Genomic DNA, 18,139 nt, shown 5'->3' on the forward strand with positions numbered 1-18,139 from the left:
TTATAAGTCAAAAGTCATGCTATGTTAAACCAAAAGTAAGTATATTACTTGTGGTTTTTGACATTATATTATTTGTGTGTATTAGTGTGACATAAATAAATCAAAATTATTTGTAGACGCGAAAATAACTTGACAACTATTATTATGGATACTATATTATGAGATATATGCTCTATATTGTCTCCGGATGCATTACAAATGGGTGAATGAAGAATAAGATATTAGCTTAATCCATATATACACACACGTATACTTATAGGTTAATGTTGTTGTTTTTAGCGTATCGTACTTTAAAATTATAGGAGCTTAGCAACCAAACACCATACTCAAAAAAGAAATTGATGACATTCAATCACATTGGGCTAGTTTATTCTTATCTTGTTATGAATCTCTACAACAACAATAGTTTTTCTTGGTTGTTGTAATCTTAATTTGTATATGAAGAGAGATTTTTTCATTTTAATGTGTAAATATGTAAATGCCAAATATGTGTATTTTGTCTTGATGATGATAACATATAAATTTGTACATTTTGTTTAAAATGAAATGATATATTCCAATTCTATTACATATTTGTAGTTTTTGTATAAAAAATAATACATGCAGATTAATAGATTTAATGATAAGATACAGGTCAATAAAAATGATTCAAGAAAAAAATACACTCCAATGAAATTGGTACAAATACAACAAAAAATATAGATTAAACCCCTCAGTTATAACATAAAATCGAGGTAAAATAACTTATTATCTCAGATTTTAAATAAAAACGAAAGGTTTATGACGCATGCACCAAAATTTAGAAAATAAAATATGCAGTTCTTTGGGATCGAACCCATGACCTTTTAACACTTTAACCTCGGTGTTTAGTGCTAGCTTTTCATGACGCTCTTTGTTACCTCGCCTGGTTAGCCGAGGTTAAATGCATTTTGCGACTGACGTTACAAGTGTTATTTGTAGTAATGTAAGATAGACCGGTAAAAAAATCAACGACATGGTCATCCATGGCCTGCTCATTCTCCAGGATCTCCTTATGAGCATGCCTAGATGGACGTCTAGGAGCGTCTGGTGTCATGTTAGAGTGTGACACATAATAAAACTAAGTCATGTAACCCTCAATATAATGCCACTCAGATGTGGCTTCTTGACTCTGGTAATCCTCTGGTACCAGACAACTCTCAAAATCCGCCAGAATGGTATCTAGCTCTCTGCGGACAATACTAATAGGACCAACCTGGAGGGGGGATCTCAGAATAATCTGCACGTACCCAAACTGCTGCATGCACAACTCAGGTAGATACATGCACAAGATATTAGTCCCACATGCCAACTATCTAGAGTATAAGGAAATGTGCTTGAATTGAATTCTTTCCTGGTGAGTAATGTATTAAATCCAGACGATGTCATCATGCTAAGTCCGGTTAATATACACATAGAATGATAATATAGCATTATTCCCTCTCCTAGGGATAAACAGATAAGAAAATGGATAATCATCAATATAGAGCGAGTCACATATAAACTCATGTATGCGGTGATAATGGGAAAGGATTCATCCCTGAAAAAATTATGAATAAAAATATTAGTAATAAGTGTGAAAAAAAAAGTTGTTTGTAACTTAATAGTTAGATTTCGAAATTACCGTAAGCATTGAGCATGATCCTGTCATTTTCTTTGTTGTCAATTTAGAACCTTCACTCATATTAGAGTACAGGTAAAATAAGCATGTGGCGCCCTAATTTCTCTCGTGAATGGCCTCAAAGGCAATAAAATATTTGAGGTAAGCCTCATCCACGAAGATTTCACTTTTATCCACAAACATGGACGTGTCATCCAAGAACATGAAGAAGCACCTCAGAGCATACTCCCTTTGGTAGGCCACCCAAAGATCATCAGTGTCCAGGTGTTCGCCAACAAAGCAAACTTTGTATATGCACCCCTGGTGCTTCTACACTGCTCAAATGCTTATGCAAGATCAACTCATAAATAAGCCACCATCATATCCACTGCATCGGCTCTGCTAATCATAGAATGATCAAGTAATCTTCCTCTGATGGGAAAGTGTAAGAGGCAAGCTACATCATCTAATATAATAGTCATATCACCAATGAGGAGGTGGAAAAATGACGTTTGGCTACGCCATTTCTTAGTAAATACAGCCTGCATGCCTTGGCTAATGGTGGTGTACCCAGAAGCACATTGATCTGCAAGCCCGAAGTTCTAGAGTGCATTTTGGAACCACTCTTCCTCAGACTGATAAAAATTATAAATATTTCTTGCATGGTTCACATATTTTAGACTTTCACGTTCCTTTTGAAAATATAATATAACAGTCTCAATCGAGTTTAATTTGATTACAAAATAAAAAAATAGCACCATTCAAAAATATACATCTCCGTCCCAGACATGCGGAGCCACATGTTCTCCAACGTATATCAGTAAATAAGTGTATGTGGACCCTCCTGGAAAAGGGTCTGCAAGTGTGGCATCCTTAGCAATTGTGACCTGCGGTTCAACTAGGGTATCCTCATCATGGTGCCCACGACTCTAGGATCCCGATCCCCGTGATAGTTGACTCCAAGAAAAATGATTCTTTGATTTTTCTCAATTCTTTCTTCAGTTTCTCATGTTTGTTTGTCTTGTTTTTTAAAGCTCGCAAGACTTCTTTATATATGAGATGAAAAGATCCGTTGGAGGGTGAAGTTGAAATATTCTCAAATTTTCCAGCTTTAATGAAAAATTGCTTGCTTCATGTAGTGGTGTGACGATGGAATGATTGGTGACAACTATACTACAATAATAAAGTCCTTTTTTGAAGTTCAGGATAGTGGAAAGGATATCAACGTATTTGTCTTTTTGGAACGTTTGATTTTACCGCTTTTAATGTTGTACTATTCAGAAATATTCTTTCAATCATTCTTATATTCATTGGCTTCTATGTGAAAAGATTTTAAGCTTAATCATATTTTCAGAGCCTTTTCTTCGGAACTTGAAGAGAGTGAGACTTCATAGTGTAGTGTTCAGAGTTTTGAGGCTTCAGAGTCTTTACTATAGTTAACCCTGTTTTATTTGTACCTCTTTCTCATAATTAGTTGACGTTTAGAGTTTCTTTTAACAATGTTTAAATATGTGTTTATCTAGAGCACATAGTCTTTATCTTCAGATGATGATTCTTCTTCAGAGTTTATTTCCTTCAGAACTTGTCTTCAGAACCAACATGTATTAGAGTCCATAAAATTCTAATTTAACGTTCAGATTCTACATACTCAATGGAATGATTAGTGTACAAAATTTACTTAAGGGTTGGGAAGTAGAACCAAACTTGTTCCAACATATAATTCCAATTGTATTCATGAAGTAGAGTAGGAAAATCAAGGATCCATACCATGACCTACGAGCTACAAGGGATGATTTCACTCCAGACTTATTTTCAAGTGTAGGGGACATGCATGAGTTAACTCATGTAGGGTGGTCGTAGGATATATTGGATTTCAATGCTATGCTTATGGAAGGGCCCTGAATGGTCATGATCGTGGGAACGGTGTAGGAGTTATACAATCGTGGAAACTTTTTTCAAATATTTTTTATATTATGTAAAAAATACTTTTTAATATTTTATTCCATTTTAAAAATATTTATTATTCTTCCTTTTTTTTTATTATAATTGGAGGAGGTGATTTTTGTAAGTGCTAATTCTGCATGCAACACTCCTTTGATAACTTTATGTGTTTTTAAATTGTGTTTGTGTTTAAAAAGGAATTCAGTTATTAGTTTTTGAAATATTATTCTAATTTATGATTTTTCTTTTTCAATAATAAAGATTTTAAAATAATTAAAAATTGATTTTAAAAAATGAATTTTTAGGATTAATAATTTTTATATGTGATATCCTTTCTAAGTACGTAAAAGGTGGATTAATAATGATTTTTTTTATGATCTCCTTTCTAAGTAGGTAAAAGGTGGAAAATAGAACCCATTAATGTATTTATAAAATATTTAATTATTTATAAAATATTTATTTTTTACAACTTTTTACGCTCCACGTTTAAAGAAACTTTGTACGTGTTAAAAACTATAAAGGTAATGTAAGTAAAGCATTAAATTTATAAATCATAAAGTGATAAAGTAATATCATATCTAAGAAGTTTATAAAAAAAAAAATATATATCATATCTAAGAATGGAAAATGTTGCTAAAATTTTCAAATTTATTTATGTTATGATTATCATTCTTTCTCTTTTTCTTGTTGTAACCAGCATGCATGACTGTAAGCTATTTTTTTCCTTTAAATTTTCTTCTTTACTTTGTACAAAATATTTTATTTTATTTTAAAATTTTATCCCATTTTACTAATGTTTTTTTCATTTTTTTTTGTTATAGCGGAGGGTGATGATTGTACTGATAGTTCTCATTGTGAATGCGACCCTCCTGAGACACCTTTCTGTGTTTTTAAAATGTGCATGTGTTTATAAAAGGATTCAGTTATCTACCATCTATCTACTTCTACTATTCTACTTCTACTATCTACTATTTACTTCTACTATTTTTTACCCATTAATAAAAGATTGACCAAACTTCCAAAAATATCCTTCTCTTAAATTTTTTTTACACTACACTTTGGATATTTTAGTAATTAACAAATTCACTTTAGCTTTCAATCATCATTGGACACTTGGCAACCTCAATTCTTTTTCTCCCCAACACACATCTTCTCTCTCTTAATTCAAATTTCAAATTTCTTTCACATTTCATTTTCCCACACTTTTTTACTTTCATTTTAATTTTTCTACATTTACTTATTATCACAAAAAATATTAATAATCTATTTTTTAATTTTAATAAAACTAAATATTTATTTATCTCACGGGTCACTATCAACACAATATTTAATTTATTTTAACCGACCATTGCACACTTTCTCTATCTTAATTAAAATTTCAATTTTATCTCACATTTTATCCCACACCTTCTTCCTTTCATTTTAATTTTTTTCTATTTAGTTATTATCCCTAAAAAATAATTTATTTTTTAATTTTAATAAAATTAAAAAATTTATTATCGGACGGGTCACTATCAACGCAATATTTATTTTATTTTAATATTGTTTTAACTTGAGAGATAATATTCTTATTTTTATGACGGGCCACTATCAACACGATTCTTTTTTTTTTAATGATTATTTAATACAATAAAATATATATGATAAAAATAATGAAATGAATGAGAAAATTAGAATCACTCAAATTTGCTATTTTTACGGGTCACTTTCACCATTATACATTTTTTATTTTAATCAATAAAATATTTATAAATATTTATAATTATTAGTAATATTCGTAAATATTTGTAATGTTAGATAAATCCTATAAAAATTCATGCTTTCTTTACAAATGGAATCCTATAATTATCATAAGACCAATATCCATTTAAGATTATGTATTTTAGATGATGTACCATTGTTCATCATCTCACCAAATATATTGATTTTTTTTTTGTATTTAGAACATATTTTATCTATTCTATTTGTTTATTATCACTAAAAATACCAATTAATCTATTTTTTAATTTCAATAAAATTAAAAATGAACTTTATCAAAGAGAATAATACTACATAGTTATTCACACAACTAATTTTTTATCTTACGAGTCACTATCAAATTATTACCATTATTTTCAAATGTCAATTTTTTTCTTCTTTTTCCATGTCACAAGTTTTTTTTAAAATTATTTAATACGATTTAGTTTATCTAATAATTGTTTATTTTACCATGTGTATCTAAATACATCATATATCAAATTATTTTTTGTTATAATATTTTGATTTCATAATTTTTCATTGTATTTTTCTAATAAATATGAGTTTTTCATATGTATATCTAAAAAAATTATTTCGTCAATATTAAAATAAATTCATCCGCACGGGTCTCTGACTAGTGATATGATGATTATCAGATCCTAGAGAGTGAAAAGAAGCCCAACTACAATATTAAATAAGTTGTCCTTTAGTTATGATATTTCTATTTTATAATTTGATTTTCATCTAGTTTGTTATTTTGATTTATATTTCATGAACCTTGTAGCTATGGGCTGTATTGTAAAATGATGTTAAATGGATAAAATAAGTTGTCAAATTTTCTTTACAATCTTGTTGTCTATTAGATTATTTATGTAGAAAATACTTTTTAGATTACTTTAACCCTGTCATTTTATATTTCTTAAGAAAGTCACTACAAGAAAAAAAACTATAAAGAGTGGAATCAAAGAAAGAAACATTTTGAAAAAAATTATTTGTTAATAAATTTTTTCTCTTTTATCTTTAGATTTTTTTAATCCAAAGAAAAATTAATATTTTTTTAAGCCTAACCACATTGTCATCGAAAGAAAAATTTTAGTGATCCATGACTAATAATAAATCATATGATATTGCTTAAGTGAAATACGAAATGTTTATATAGTTCATGTATTGTCCAATCATGAGAGAAATGATAACTATTGAAAGATATTCAGTAATATCATTATTTAGACGAATAACTAACTGTATATTTAAACTTATTTTAAAATCTCACTTTAGGCAAGTAGTTTATCTTCATGTTATAGTTTGTGTAAATTTATAATGTTGGCAAAGAACTTGCAATACAAACAATATCATGTCATAAAACAAATCTTTTTCAAAAGCTATTGATCAGGTGATTTAACCCCTCAAGAAATATGCATTACAAAATTTCTAAATCATCTTAATAGATTTTGTTTGAGTATAAACAAAAGATTAGTTTGTGTGAGTTGATAAGTTCCCTTGTTTTGTAATTGGGATTGAGTACCCCTAATACTCTTGATTAATCAAATCCTTGCTTACAAAATAAAAAAATAATAAAATTCTGATTTATCAATGAAAAATGATTAACAAAAATAGTTTAGACTTTTTACTTGAAAATTAATCAAAAACATGTGAAAATGATTGAAAAACCACCAACTAAAATGCAAAGACCTTGCCAAGACCATCTTCTACCACTACTACAAAAAGTGTTTTTAATCTCGGACGGAAAATGCGTTTTACCATGGCTATAGAAACGAGGTAACGAAGGGCGTCATAAAAAGTAACATGTTTCCTAATTTATCTAATCATGTTTCAATCTTTTACAAAAAAAATTAGAATAAGGAAGTTTTTTCCAAAGATCATTATACAACAAGATTAAGATTTAACCAAACAAACATTTTCAATCAACATAATGGAAGCTTGGTTTCTTGCGCTTTTGGGAAGTTCAACCATGTTCAAAGACCAAAACCTTAATGAACTTTTAAGCTAGACCCTGTTGCTCTTTAAGGAGGCATTCTCCGTTGTGAACAAGGAGACATTATACAATTAAGTTAGGTGTGTTTATTTGTCTTAGGTGTTTTTGTTTTGTTTTGTAATATTTTACGCATAAGTCTTATTAATGTATTAAGGGAATAGAGTATTTGGATTGTATTTTGGTTTCATCATTTATAAACACTTGTAACTGATCAAACTCCAAGAAGAATGTTCTAGTGAAAGTGAAACGGGTCTCATATTTAGGGGAGTCACGAATAGAAATTCACAGGAAGTATTAGAAAAACAAACATTGAACTAGGAGAGTTCAAATTAGATCACTTTGTAATTTTAACTATTAAGAGTGAATTTTCTTTCATTATTTGAATTCCTTTCAAACGTAGGTGGCTTTGCACCGAATTAGGTTACCGATTCATGTGTTATTTGTTTTACAACTTTAACTTTATTGATTGCACATTACACATGTCATACACATTGTTACTATATTATGTTTAACATCTCATAATCCAATGAAAAGAATTTCAATTCGAATTAGAGAAAGGACTTTGTTCTGGTAGGGGGAGCTCTATGGGATTTATATATTATGTTCAAAATGGACAATACTAAAGAAGGGGGAGATATAAATTAACCACCTATTATAGATGGAAAAACTATGTTTATTAGAAAGCTCTCATGGTTTCTTTTCTCAAGTCTATGTATAATAAAACATGGAAAGCAATCATAAAAAGGTGGATACCCCCAAAAGGTTACAACATAAGACTACATATAATATGTGAAGCCAGATAGTGATATGTTAAAAGATGAAGATGAATAAGCTCAAGGAAACTTTTGTGCTCTCAATGCTATTTACAACGGGGCTGACAAAAATATTTTCAAGCTCATTAATACTTGCTCCAGTGCCAAAAAAGCTTGGGAGACCCTCTAATTTACGCATGAAGGCCCCTCCAAAAAGCTACCATTGCCACAAGGCATTCTCAAATGTCTGCAAGATTACCCCAAGGCTGGCACTCGTACATTCGACCTGCTGCTCAGTTAGGGAAGCGAGTTCAAGGCTCAAAAACTCTAATTCCTTCTAGCCCATCGAAAGATGGGCTTGAGCAAATGATAGACTTCCTTGAACAGAAACCAAAGCCTCACTCTTCCTCGCTATTGTCCTCACCAGATGGGTCACCTGATCGGCAAGATAAACTATAAGATTAAGGGGAGGCAAAGTATCTCTTACCCATGTAAGAAAGGTATAAGCTATCTCTATTTCTTGCAAGTACTTATACCATTGAATATTTAGATCACGAACACTCTCCTCCAGTTGTTACTTCTCTACACGATGCTTGTTGGATCAAATAGTTTCCAAGCATCCAGTTTCCCTAAGGGATACAATGGTTGAGGCACGAAGAGTATACCAAGCCAGAGTCTCTAGTTCCTCCTTTAGAGCATACCCATACATATTTTCCAAGTATGTGTAGTTCTCTTCCAAAGGAGGGATCCAACGATCTCTAGAGGAATGAGAGCTTGACCCCATTAACCACTAACGTGTAGGAAGACTCGACATACTCGGGGAGTGTCACAAGTGTGTTCAAAGAAGCTTCACTCCCCACCAGACATATTCATCTCTTTATGAGACGAAACTATAGTTCATCCTTCATCTAATATACACATCACAAGTGTTAGAAAAATACATCATGAATAGGAATATTAAAGACTAAGAGGCCAATAGTTTCTAAGACATACCAAATATGAGTTTTCTTTCTTCCTCAAAATTGGCCTTTATAAGTAATGGAATGTCGTCGAGGACTTTCAAGCATTTCCAATCAGCCTCCTCTATGGGGGTACCTCTTTCGAAATAACTTAGGTCATTGATGAAGCTCATCAACTATTTCTTCTGGTACAAATCTTCTAAAGTGAGGTCCTTCTCCTTGTTTACGAATATATTGTTCCATATTAGAAAGTTACTTTCAATCCCATACTTAGGAAACTGCTCGACACATCTTCCCTCTACCCCGTCTCCAAACTGTAGAATGAGCTTATGGGTATAGGGGTGACAAGAAAGAACAAACCTTCAAAAGGTTGTAGCTCAGTAAGATACCCAAAGACACACATTGTCGGCTCCAAACAGATTATCCTTATGCTCTGTGTCTGAATCGCCGTGTCATGGTGGAATTGAAAGAGGTGAAAGGAAAGGATCACATGATCGGTAAAATAGCAAGTGTACTATTTTGTCTCTATAGTAATAAAGGGAAAATTCCCCGAATGGCGAATCTCAAGGACTACTTGACGAATAAGAGTTTTATCAATATTTCAATTAGACAAAAGTTCAAAGGGGTTTTGAATGGTTTATAGTCAAATTGCAATTAAAGAAAAATTAAGTATTGAAACGATGAACAGAGATGAATAGATTGTTAGGGCTCGGTGAATGATTCTTCCTGTAACAACTTGTATTCCCAATAAAACAGCATAATTTTCATAATTGATTACCGGTTCTCTAGAGTATCTAATCCTAAGGCCTTAGTGAAAAGATCTTTGACATCACAACCTAATTACTATGTTCATAGGCAATTACAGTTATGATCAAGCATTTCCATAAAAAGAATTTCCGGTTACGATAAAGTATCCCTAGTCCTAGGTGATAGTTATTACCATATGTTCTTAGTCAAGTCAACAAACAATAGCTATCCTACTTAGATTATTCATGCAATTTCAATATCTGTTTTTCTGGCGGTTAAAGCATTAAGAACAAACATAGAACAAATCAACGATTATGAAAACCAAATTGTTATTGCATTAAGGAAATAAAGTCATTACATTATAAATTAGGGTCACCCCCTAGAAATAGGGGGTTTAGCTACTAATAAAAATAACAAAAAACATAGTGTTAATGACAGACATTACAGATAAATGAAGGAAATCCAATCTTCAATGGAAAAATCTCATAGAAATCTTCAATCCTTGCATCAAATCTGAGTTCTCCGGCCTTCTGCAGTGTATTTTCGCTCCCAAATTCGTTGAACCCTTGTGCCAACGCATTCTCCTCATTTTATCTCTTTTTTGTCTGGGCTTTTCAGCAAAGAAAGCCCAAAATCACATTTGACACGCATCTGGGCACGCGTCCTAGGTGAGGAGGTATTTTCAGTGCAATCCTATGCTTCTGGAACGCGTTTGGCCACGCGTTTTGGCAGGTGACACGCGTCTGGAGACGCGTGTGGGCAGAGGGGCTGATTTCTGGATTTCTGCAAGACTGGCACGTGTCTTGGGACGCTTTTGGTCAGCCTGTGGCATTTTCTTTGTTCCACACGTGTCTGGGGATGCGTCCTCCCACGTGACTTTTTCAAGCTCCACACACGTTTGGGGATGCATTTGCTAGTTTATGTGCTTTTCTTCAGTTTTTCACTTTTTAGCACTGATTTTCCCCACTTCATTCATCTGAGTCTGCAAACACTTAAACACACAATCAAAGCATAAAATGCGGAATAAAGAAATAAAAAAACTTAACAAAATCTCTCAAAGGCAACTAAAATCAACAGGAAAAACATGTGTAAAAACCATTGATCATCACATAAGGCTTTCCTTTTAGGTATTCTCACCAATAATGATAAACATTCATGTATCCCAGCATGCGAAATGAAGTTGTTAAGAAGCCATCGCTATATGCTTCAGGATTTCTATCTCAAAGGCATTAAAGGGCACAGAAATACCCGAAGCCGGAAAAATGCACTCATAAAAGGGATTGGCGCAAACGCCATACTTACTACATATTATTTCATTGTTTGTGAGACTTAAGCACCCCAATCACGCGATGAGCTAACTTCAAGAAAGGCATCATCGAAACTATTGTTCTTGGAAAAATAGAAAGACTAGAAAAGTAGATAAAGTCTATCCAAGAAGATAGAGGATGCTTTTGGGATTTGTGATTAATCTTCTATGACTTTTTACCCATTATGTACAAACTTTTTAGAAGCAGGAAGGTAAACCACTAAAGAAGAAGACAACTACTAAAATGGGAAAATGACTCAAAGAAACCAATACCGACTCTTTAGGGACTATGTTCTAGCATACAAACGGAAATAGACCTTGTCAAACATTTCAAATCACTCGCACACAACACTCAAGTGTTTTGTCTTCCAAGAGTCATAATGATGAGACTTTTGAAAAGGTGTTTCAATTCGGATCATTAAATGAATGAATCCCCAAGGTAATGAAACATTTCATTTTTCTCTTCTAAATGTAAAGGCGAGAGTAATTGGAAAGTAACAAACCTATGCCTCGTTGAGCATAGACACGAGCTTGGGGAAAAACTGCTATGGGCCGGTCATTCCGACCCAAGCTGACCACTATAAGGGAATAGTAATCCTTCCAGAATCCTATTCGCACACGAGAATTCTCCTCACGGCGATACAAAAGATCTAAACTACAAGTACATTCAACAAGTCTCCGCAATTCACTACTAACAAATAGTAAGTTTGTTATTTCCTATTGTCATACCCAAATTTGCCCGCCCCATTTCGAAGAAAAATCAAATGATTTTCAAATTTGGGTTTTATAAATTTCTTCGATTTATTTTGGATTTTTATTAAACACATGGTTTGGCTATTATTTCATTCCGCTTACTTAAAAATATAAAAATAGTTTGTTTAAAATTATTTGTATTTTTAACCTTCATATACTTTCAAATGGCTTTCTATTTCGAATAAATAAGATATCACAGTTGGTAAGAAATCAGTGCTTGCAAATATAAGGTCATGGGTTAAAATTTCACTTGGTGCACTTTAGTTATTTTTTGGCTACTTTTAATCTTCTTTGCACCTGGACACAAATATATGTCCAGATTCTTAATCTTGGTGACCAAAATAAGTTTGGACTTTTTTCTATTGGATAATTTTCTTTTTAGTGTTTTTTAACCTAATTTTAAATCTATAAGGGTTTACACCAACATGCTAAAAGAAACAACAAACATTGATTGCTAAAATGACGTTTTTATTTATCCACTATATTATTATTGTTTTATTATTTTCACGTTCATTTATAAAATGTTTATAAATAATCAAGTTTTTTAAAAAATAAATTATAGGATTGATAAGTTTTTTTAATGTAAACTTCATACTAAGTGGTCCAAAGGGTCAAAAACAATAATGATATACATTAGATTCATTTAATAATTTTTTTAAAAACTATTCTAATTTTGTGAATTTTTATTTAAAATTAAAAGTTATAAAATACTAAAAAAGTTTATTAAAAATGAATTCTTCTAGTTGATAAGTTTTATAACTTTTAAGTAATGATTTATTTAAAACATTGACTTTAAAAGGAGAATTCATTTTTAATAAACTTAGATTTGTTAAAAATGTCTCTAATTATGCAAAAGGTAAAAGGTAAAAAATGACGAGACATTGATTTATTTAAGAGACTTTTAATATTTGAAAATTTTAAATATTTATTTTAACAACTTTACAAGTACTTCGTTTAAAAATTCTATAAGTGTTAAAAAGTTATACAAATGATGTAAGTAAAGCAATAAGTTTATAAATTATAAAGGTTTTTAAATAATAAAAAACTGCTAAAAAATAAATTCTTATGCCTGATAGTTTTTTATGTGATTTCCTTTCTATGTACGTAAAAGGTGGAAATATAGCACATTGATGTGTTTAAGAGACATTTAAGTATTATAAAATATAAAAATATTTATTGTTATAAGTTTTTATAAGTGTTTTGTGGGAGAAAAAAAAACCTCCATAAAGTGTTAAAAACTATACCAGTGAGTGATGTAAGTAAAACATTAAATTTATAAATCATAAAGTGATAAAGTAGTATGATATCAAAGGATGGAAAATATGGCTAAAATAGTCAAATTTATTTATGTTATGATTACCATTTTTTCTCTACTTTTTGTCACAACGAGCATTAGCAGTAAGTTATTTTTTTCTTTCAGTTTTTCTTTACTTCGTACATAATCTTTATCTTATCTTCATATTTTATCATATTTTAGTAATATTTATTTTTATTCCCTTCTTTGTTATAGCGGATGGTGATGACTGTTTTTCAAGTTCTGATTGTGAATGCGACCCTCCTTTGATACCTTTTTGTATTGTAAAATTGTGTTTGTGCTTAGAAAGGGATCCAATTATGATATGATTATCAGATCTTAGGGACTAAAAAGAAGCTCAACTATAATATTATATAAGTTGTCCTTAGTTGTGGTATTTGCATCTTATTATTTGATTTTCATATATTTTGTTATTTTTCATATTTCATGGACCTTGTAACAATGATTTATACTCTAAAGTGATGTTAAATGAAATAAAATAAGGTATCAATATTTTTTTTTACAACCTTATTGTCTATTAGAATATATGATGTTAAAATACTTCTTATGTTACTTTAAGCCTATCATTTTATATTTCTCTTATAATATTTTTAAACATTTGTTTTTTTTTTTTCACACTTCAATTTACATTACTCCTACCGTTTAATTTATTTCATAATCTTGAGTACTTTGTTTTTTTAAGAAAAATTAAAATGTGACTACCTAAACATAGTACTCCCTCCGTTCCTTTTTAAGTGTCGTTTTAGTAAAAAGCTCTTCAACCAAGATAGTAGATTATTTGAGTTACTTTTTCTATTATACCCTTATTTATTTTTCTCTTTTCAAATAAATTCAATCATAAACTCTCTTTTTTCAATAACTAATTGAAAAATTTGAGGTGGAGTTATTGAGAAGATAAGGGTATAAATGACAAATTATAACATTAAATTATAAAACGACACTTAAATAGGAACAAAAAAATTCTTCTAAAACGACACTTAAAAAGGAACGGAGGGAGGAACTTTCTACAATAAATGTACAGGTCTTAGTTTTTATATTTTATTTGAGTTATAAAACTTCAAATTTTTTTTTTATAGAAAATCCAACTTCATTAATATTCAATCATTTGTATATGTCTGTGTTGGAACAAATATGTTCATACGGCATAGGTTTTGATGATAATAAAGTACTTAAAGAACAATTGGGTATACTAACATTTTTTTAAGTGTGCATAATCATTAAGCTCTTAATTAACTTGGTTTAAACCCATTTGAACAATTTATGAAGAGAAGAAGATATCACTCAGACGTCAACCAAGGGCCACTAGGCCAAGACGTAAATCAGGTCATTACTCTTCCTTTGGGGTCATCACCTCGTCAACATCATTCCTTGAATGAGAGACTTCAGACTCACCTTCTGTTTTCTCATCCAGGCTATGAGTCTCCTCGATGGGAGCAGGGTTTTTTTGTAGGGGCCTCTATCTCCTCATCCATCAGCGCACCATCTCACACAAATTTGAGAAATTCCTAGAGATTCAAGTCCATATTGGGAAAGATGAATAGAACTTGCTCCTTAGCACGCTCAAAGTATATGTCAGATGAAGACAAAAGCTCGTCGATTAGCTCTGACACAACATTCTCCAAATATTTTTGGCAGAGGAGAGCGACTTTCAAAGAATCTTACAAAGAGTTCTTCTCAATAAAGACCTCTTTCACCTTGGCCTGAACATCCTCCAACCTTTTCTCCCACTTCTCCTCATCTTGGTGGTGGGACTGCAACAACATATGGCTCTCGTTATAGGCGTTTATCCATTCTTTGAGTTTTGCCTTTCGATCCTTTACCACTTTGTCACATCTTCCCTACTCCACCTCCTACATCATGAGCACCCTTAGTAGAAGGTTGTCCTTCATGTTCATAATGACCAAAATAGGCTTATATCATAAGACTTGGTAATCAACTAGAAACTCATTGGAGAAGGGGATGTGAGAACTCTTCAACCAGGGTGTGTCAATTTCGACATCATTCCACCAGGCCGAGGAAGCCGAAGGAACATTGGCTATAGGGGCACCGTCATTATCATCTTGTCGCCATCGGAAGTGGATCCCCTTTTTACTCTCTTAGCCTTGACATCTGGCAAGTCTAGAGTTGGCTCCTCGACTAACCTTTTTGTCCTTTAGGAATGAAACCATCTGGATGGCTCTTTGAGATTTTGGTACCCATACTGGAAGACTCTGATTTCTCCCACCTTAGCAAAAGTTTCTCCACTGGAATATTTTCCTATTGATCTACAAAATAATACATGGATCATAAAAGGAATACAAAGGCGCGCTAAAAAAAAGGAGAAATCCATTTACCTATATAGGTGGAAATGTGTCTGCCACCTCCCCGCTAAAGATTAACGATGGTCCATAATATCAAAATACAATAAGAAGTGAACAGTCCTCTTATCCCCAAGAGAATGGAAAATTGGGTCGTATCCCATGATTATCACCGATTTATCCATCCAAGACAAAGGAAAAAGGGGTTGTCATCCGATCCTAGCATCACGATAGAATCATCTCGCTGTTAGAACAAGATTTGTTCTGATCAATATTCTTAGTTTTGATGATAACAATGTATATGAATTTTGTATGAGATAATGTGGTACTCTAATACTATGCAATTTCCATTTCAGGAATCATATAAAGAGTATGCACAAAATCAGCGCAAGAAGCACTGACTCAGAAGGTTCAGCATGCAACATCAGAACATGGTCTGGCAAGACATCAGAAGATGGTCAAGCAGAATCAGAACATGGTCTATGGAAGCATCAGAAGAACTTGAGATTAGAAGCAGAAGCACTGAAGTTCTCATGGTATCACGCTAAGAAGCACTTCAAGGTCAGAAGACAAGAAGATGCTCTGCAACAAGTTGTTCGATTCTGAAGATATTCAAACGTTGTTTACACAAACATCAGATAAGAAGCAAGTACAAGATGGCAGGCTACGCTGATTGACAAAAGGAACGTTAGAAGCTATTAAAGGCAACGTCAGTAGACACCGCGAAAGCAAGGCTCGAGGTAGTTGACAAAAGAGTGAAACATTAAATGCAATGTTGTACGGATCACGCAACGCATTAAATGGTCCCAACGGTCATCTTCTCAAACTCCTATAAATAGAAGTTCTGAAGAGAAGCTGAAAACAACACTCTACGCAAATATACAGAAATGCTGTTAAATTCAAAAGCTCTCAAACTTCATCTTCAACCTCACTACATTGTTGTTGTAATATCTTAGTGAGATTAAGCTTAAACTTAAGAGAAAAATCACAGTTGTGATAATAGCTTATTAAGAAGCATTGTAACTCTTATAAGAATTTGTTTACATTAATTTGTAAGAACTAGAGTGATCAGGTTGTGATCAGAATACTCTAGAAAGTCTTAGAGGGTATCTAAGCAGTTTATTCCTAGAGTGATCAGGTTGTGATCAGTATACTCTAGAAGACTTGGAAGTTATCTAAGTGGAAAACCACTGCAATCTTGTGTGATTAGTGGATTAAATCCTCAGGTGAGGTAAATCACTCCAAGGGGGTGGACTGGAGTAGTTTTGTTAACAACGAACCAGGATAAAAATCATTATGAAAATTGTTTTTATCTTACAAGTTTTAAAGCTAAACTTATTCAAACCCCCCCCCCCTTTCTAAGTGTTTTTCTATCCATCAATTAGCATCAGAGCGTAGGTTCTAAGGTGCCAGCACTTAACCGTGCTTAGAAAAGATTCAGGAAGAGAAAAACGCTTAAGTCAAGATGGTTGGTGATGAACCAACACCTACATCTACATCTGGCTCTGCTGAGCAACATAATGGAAATGGTAACAATGGTTATACTAGACCACCAGTATTTGATGGTGAAAACTTTGAATACTGGAAAGATAAACTTGAAAGTTACTTTCTTGGTCTAGATGGTGACTTATGGGATCTTCTGATGGATGGTTACAAACATCCAGTGAAAACTAGTAGTGTAAAGCTTACAAGACAAAAAATGAATGATGATCAAAAGAAGCAGTTCAAAAATCATCACAAGTGTAGGACTGTTTTGCTGAATGCTATCTCTCATGCTTAATATGAGAAGATATCTTACAGGGAAACTGCCTATGACATATATGAATCATTGAAAATGACTCATGAGGGAAATGCCCAAGTCAAAGAGACTAAAGCTCTTGCCTTGATCCAGAAATATGAAGCCTTCAAGATGGAGGATGATGAAAATATTGAGAAGATGTTCTCAAGATTTCAAACGCTAACTGCTGGATTAAGAGTTCTGGACAAAGGTTACACCAAGGCTGATCATGTAAAGAAGATCATCAGAAGCTTGCCTAGAAGATGGGGTCCAATAGTGACTGCATTCAAGATTGCAAAGAATCTGAATGAAGTCTCTTTGGAAGAGCTAATCAGTTCCTTAAGAAGCCATGAGATAGAGCTGGATGCAAATGAACCTCAGAAGAAAGGTAAGTCTATTGCATTAAAATCTAATTATAAAAAATGCACTAACGCTTTTCAGGCTGAAGAAGAAGATTCTGAAGAATCAGAATCAGAAGAAGAAGATGAACTGTCCATGATCTCCAAAAGGGTAAACCAACTCTGGAAGAGCAAGCAAAGGAAGTTCAAGAACTTCAGAAGTTCAAAGAAGCCTGAAACAGGAGAATCTTCTGGAAGCAGAAGATCTGACAAGAAGAAGGTCATATGTTATGAGTGCAATGAGCCTGGACACTTCAAGAATGAATGTCCAAAACTTCAGAAGGAGAATCCCAAGAAGAAGTTTCATAAGAAGAAAGGTCTTATGGCAACATGGGATGATTCAGAATCAGAATCAGAATTAGACTCTAAAGGCGAGCAGGCAAACTTTGCACTGATGGCCACAGTGGATGATGGATCAGAATCTACATCAGAATCAGATTCTGAAGAGGTATCTTCTGAACTATCTAGAGAAGAGTTAGTTTCCAGTTTAACAGAACTTCTGGAATTCAAGGCTCATCTTAGTATCAAATACAAAAAGCTGAAAAA

The 18,139-nt window shown here is 32.4% G+C and overlaps 2 long non-coding RNA genes across 2 annotated transcripts; both read left to right on the forward strand.

Annotated features, from left to right (window-relative positions):
* Positions 1-4,086: 4,086 nt before the first annotated feature.
* On the forward strand, positions 4,087-4,584 carry LOC131612520 (uncharacterized). Its single transcript, XR_009287402.1, has 2 exons — positions 4,087-4,267; positions 4,381-4,584. It is a non-coding gene; the product is annotated as an uncharacterized LOC131612520 (long non-coding RNA).
* Positions 4,585-13,018: 8,434 nt separating this feature from the next.
* On the forward strand, positions 13,019-13,626 carry LOC131612521 (uncharacterized). Its single transcript, XR_009287403.1, has 2 exons — positions 13,019-13,204; positions 13,317-13,626. It is a non-coding gene; the product is annotated as an uncharacterized LOC131612521 (long non-coding RNA).
* The last annotated feature ends 4,513 nt before the right edge of the window (positions 13,627-18,139 follow it).

Source organism: Vicia villosa, linkage group LG6 (assembly GCF_029867415.1).
Source record: "Vicia villosa cultivar HV-30 ecotype Madison, WI linkage group LG6, Vvil1.0, whole genome shotgun sequence".
Taxonomy (NCBI): Eukaryota; Viridiplantae; Streptophyta; class Magnoliopsida; order Fabales; family Fabaceae; genus Vicia; species Vicia villosa.